Source organism: Nuphar pumila, chromosome 9, assembly GCF_984573655.1.
Source record: "Nuphar pumila chromosome 9, dmNupPumi1.hap1.1, whole genome shotgun sequence".
Taxonomy (NCBI): Eukaryota; Viridiplantae; Streptophyta; class Magnoliopsida; order Nymphaeales; family Nymphaeaceae; genus Nuphar; species Nuphar pumila.
In genome coordinates this window covers 90,933,098-90,937,927 of record NC_143257.1, presented here as the reverse complement: position 1 = coordinate 90,937,927, position 4,830 = coordinate 90,933,098, and the positions used below count along the sequence as shown (strand labels likewise).

The window sequence follows — 4,830 nt, the reverse complement described above, 5'->3', positions numbered from 1 at the left end:
AGAAAAACATAGTTTGTGATTTCCTGTATTTATTTGTTTTAGTATTTTAGAATAGTTTACTTTGTTATTTAATTATTTAGTATAGAATTCTGACATAGCTATATAGCATATTTGTTTGTTTTAGTTACTGTTATTTGCTTATTTACATTTTAGTATCTGTGCTAGTTTAATTTTTTTTTTAGTTAGGTCGTTTGCTTACATCTGGTCTTAGTACCAGTGTATGCAGGGTCGACGAGGTCTAGGAACTCCATTACACCCATTTGTTGACAACCCAGAGAGAATTTTACATTCTCATCGAAGTTCGGCAACAATGGCTGACATGGATCCTCCACCTCCACCCCCAGTTCTTTCACGCCCTCTGCGGGAATACTTCATTCCCACAGACTATGTTCAGGCATCCTGCATTCGGAGACCCGATGTAGGAGCGCCACATTATGAGATTAAGGCCAGCATTATTCAAATGCTTCCATCCTTTTATGGCCTTAGTCATGAGGATCCCTACCGACACTTAGATGAATTCCTCGAAATCTGTTCTACTGTTAAGATACAGAATTTCGATGATGATGCGTTGAGGTTGACTCTATTCCCTTTTTCATTGAAGGACAAAGCCAAGTATTGGCTAAAGTCCTTAGATTCTGTAGAAATAGAGTCCTGGGATCAGTTGCAACAGGAGTTTCTTCGGAAATACTTTCCCATTGGTCGCACGAACCAATATCGTAGAGCCATCACTAGCTTTTCAGAGCTAGATGGTGAGCGCTTTCATGAGACCTGGGAGAGAATGAAGGATCTCCTCAGGAAATGCCCCCATCATCAGGTGCCGAAATGGCAACTGGTGCAGAGTTTCTATGATGGATTGTCTGACAAGAATCGTCAGATGATCGACTCTTCATGCGGTGGGACATTCATGCTGAAGAGCGAGGACGAAGCATGGAGGCTATTTGATACATTGGCCGAGAATTCACTCCACCATGCTTCGAGCTCTCATTCTGATAGAGCCACATCCAGCATTCAGAAGAAAGCTGGCGTTCTTGAGATTGGTCCATCTACTGCACTGCAGTGTAAAGTAGACATGATTGCTCAGAAGTTGGACCAGCTTCTCTCAGGACCATCCACTACACAGCAGGTGTGTACTCTTTGTGCCAGTCCGGCACACGAGATCACTGAGTGCCCTTCAGCAGCTCAGTACCCTGAATTTGTTCAAGAACAAGTTCAGGCAGCTCAGGGTTACGTCAGACCGCCAAATAACCCATTTTCATCGACATATAATCCGGGTTGGCGTAACCATCCCAATTTTTCATGGAAGAATCCACAGTCTTCTCTACAGATGCCTTCTTCCTCTCAGCCAGTTCGACAGCCATCTTTTACTCAGCCATTTCAAAGACCGAACTATGCTCAGTCTTCTTCTTCTTCAGTTCCTTCCCCGATTCAGCAGGAGTCTGCCCCGCAGACATCTTTTGAGGAGAGACTTCTCCAGGCATTCCAAGAGGTGAAAACCTCTAATCAGAATGCCTTCGAGAAGTGTAGCCAGATTTTGAGCTCACATACGCAGTCCATTGCGAAGTTAGAGTCGCAAATGGGACAGTTGGCTGAGGCTATTAGTAGGAGACCCGAGGGTACATTGCCGAGTCAGGCTGTCATGAACCCGAAGGGTAAGGACCAGATGACTGGAGGCCTATTTCATACTGAGACACAACAGCAGGCTAAATCAGTTATGGCCTTGAGGAGTGGACGTGAGTATCACGTTGAGAGTAGAGAGAAGATAGAGGAGCCAGAGACCATTGTTTCACCTACGTCGGCTCAATCATCATCCCCATCCCCATCATCACCTTCATCATCTTTATCCTCAGAGAAGAAGAAGGATAGGAGTGAGCCTTCTCGCAAAGAGGAGGAGCCAGCAGAGTATATCCCCCCACCACCCTATCCCAAAGCATTAGAGTCTCCTGGTTATAGAGGGAAGCAAGGTGCGAAGATCCAGGACATGCTTGATATCTTCAAGCATGTACAGATCAACCTACCTTTGCTCGATGCTATTCAGCAGGTGCCGGCTTATGCCAAATTTCTGAAGGAGCTATGTACGCAAAAGAGGAAATCCAGAGAGCGAGTTCCTAACAGGGTCCATCTGACTGAGCAGGTGAGTTCAGTACTTCAGCATCAGACACCACCCAAGCTCAAGGACCCTGGAGCACCTATCATTGCTTGTACTATAGGGAACATCCGGATAGAACGCGCATTGCTCGATCTTGGAGCAAGCGTGAACATTCTGCCCGGATATTTCTTTGATTCTTTCGGGTTAGGGGAGATGAGATCGACTCCGATTACACTTCAACTGGCAGATCGTTCCGTCAAGGTACCGAGAGGTGTCTTGGAGGACGTGCTAGTTAAAGTGGATGACTTTTATTTTCCAGTCGATTTCATTATCCTTGATATGGAAGGAGTAGACAGCCAGCACCAGACTCCGATTATTTTAGGCAGACCATTCTTGGCGACTGCCAATGCGTGCATCAATTGTAGAACTGGAGCCATGGATCTCTCATTTGGCAATAGGAAGGTAAAACTGAATATTTTCAATGCCGCGATGGGACCAGCAGGAGACATGGACTGCTTTCATGTAGACATTGCACAGGAGTTAGTGGAGGAGCAGCCCGAGTTGTACATTACTGAGGATTCTTTAGATTTGTACCATATAGAGAAGAATAGCGGTTTAGATAGTGTAGATGTGTCTAGAGTGTCGTCGGAGAGACCACCTTGGGGAGCAGTCAGGGAACCCCTTCCACCACTTGCGGAGACCCCCGCCAAATCGTCGATCGAGTCACCTCCGAAACTTGAGTTGAAACCCTTACCGGATTCACTCAAGTATGCATATCTCGGAGATGATGAGACTCTGCCTGTGATCATCTCGTCCTTGCTCACTGAAGAGCAGGAACAGAGATTGCTGACTATTCTTCGGGAGCACAAGGCAGCGATTGGATGGGGAGTTGCTGATCTAAAGGGGATTGATCCTTCATTCTGCATGCATAGGATCCATTGTAATGAGGAAATCAAGCCATTTAGGGATATGCAGAGAAGGCTAAATCCCAACATGAAGGAAGTGGTGAAGAAAGAAGTGGTGAAGTGGTTGGATGCCGGAATCATTTATCCTATTTCTGATAGTCAGTGGGTCAGTCCGATTCAAGTTGTGCCGAAGAAGTCAGGACTCACTGTGGTTGAGAATGAGAAGGGTGAGAGAATTCCGATGAGGACCACTACAGGATGGCGAGTCTGCATCGATTATAGGAAGTTGAATGTGGCAACTAGGAAAGATCATTTCCCATTGCCATTTATTGATCAGATCTTAGAGCGACTCGCAGGACAGAGCTACTACTGCTTTCTAGACGGATATTCAGGATACAATCAGGTAGTTGTCCATCCTGACGACCAAGAGAAGACCACGTTTACATGTCCTTATGGCACCTTCGCATTTAGACGTATGCCTTTTGGGCTCTGTAATGCCCCGGCTACTTTTCAGAGGTGCATGCTTGCTATCTTCTCGGACATGATTGATGATGTGATGGAAGTTTTTATGGACGACTTTTCAGTGTATGGCTCTTCTTTTGAAGATTGCCTCCATAAACTTGCTCGAGTACTGAGTAGGTGTGTGGAGACCAATCTCGTCCTGAGTTGGGAAAAGAGCCATTTTATGGTCCAGGAGGGGATTGTGTTAGGACACATTGTGTCCAAGCATGGTATTGAGGTTGACAGAGCAAAGGTGGAATCCATTTCTCGTTTGACTCCACCCACCTCTGTGAGGCAGATTCGATCATTTTTAGGGCATGCGGGATTTTACAGGCGGTTCATAAAAGATTTCAGCAAAATCTCTCGACCGCTTTGCACGTTATTGGAGAAAGACCAGCCCTTTGTTTTCGATGAGGATTGTATGAAGGCCTTTGAGATTCTCAAAGAGGCCTTGATTACTGCACCTATTTTGAGACCTCCAGATTGGACTCTCCCATTTGAGATTATGTGCGATGCTTCTGATTATGCTATGGGGGCCATTCTAGGACAACGCATTGATAGGAAGCCCTATGTGATCTACTATGCGAGTAGAACTCTGTCTGATGCACAGATGAATTATACTACGACAGAGAAGGAACTACTTGCGGTAGTTTTCGCATTGGATAAATTTAGGTCCTATTTACTCGGTTCGAAGGTGGTTGTCTATTCTGATCATTCTGCATTGAAATATTTGTTGAATAAGAAAGACACCAAACCGAGATTGATTCGTTGGGTCCTACTACTACAGGAGTTTGATCTCGAGATTCGAGATAAGAAAGGAAGCGAGAATGTAGTAGCAGACCATCTTTCCAGACTGATCGTGGAGACCACGCAGGATCAGAGACCGATCAGTGATTCTTTCCCCGACGAGCAGATCATGTCAGTCAGTACATCGCAGTTACCCTGGTTTGCAGATATTGTGAACTATCTGGTTTTGAGGCAGATACCTGAGCATTGGAACAAGAATGAGCGTGAGAGGTTCCTATCTCAGGTGAGGCACTATTATTGGGATGAACCGGAGTTGTTCAAATACTGTGCAGATCAGATCATTAGGAGATGCGTTCCGGAGGAGGAATACCAATCCATTTTGAATTTTTCCCATTCGTTAGCCTGTGGAGGGCATTTTAGTAGTAGGAAGACGGCTGCAAAGGTTTTGCAGTCAGGATTTTATTGGCCCACACTCCACAGGGACGCTCATGAGTTCTGTAGGCGATGCCTACGATGTCAGCAGATTGGAAACATGTCCAAGAGGGACATGATGCCCTTGCTACCGATTTTGATAGTCGAAATTTTTGATGT

General features: G+C 45.5%; 1 non-coding gene across 1 annotated transcript; it reads right to left on the bottom strand.

Moving 5' to 3' along the window:
* Positions 1-713: 713 nt before the first annotated feature.
* LOC149828697 (small nucleolar RNA R71) lies at positions 714-816 on the bottom strand. The gene has a single exon (XR_016434505.1). It is a non-coding gene; the product is annotated as a small nucleolar RNA R71 (small nucleolar RNA).
* Positions 817-4,830: the final 4,014 nt, after the last annotated feature.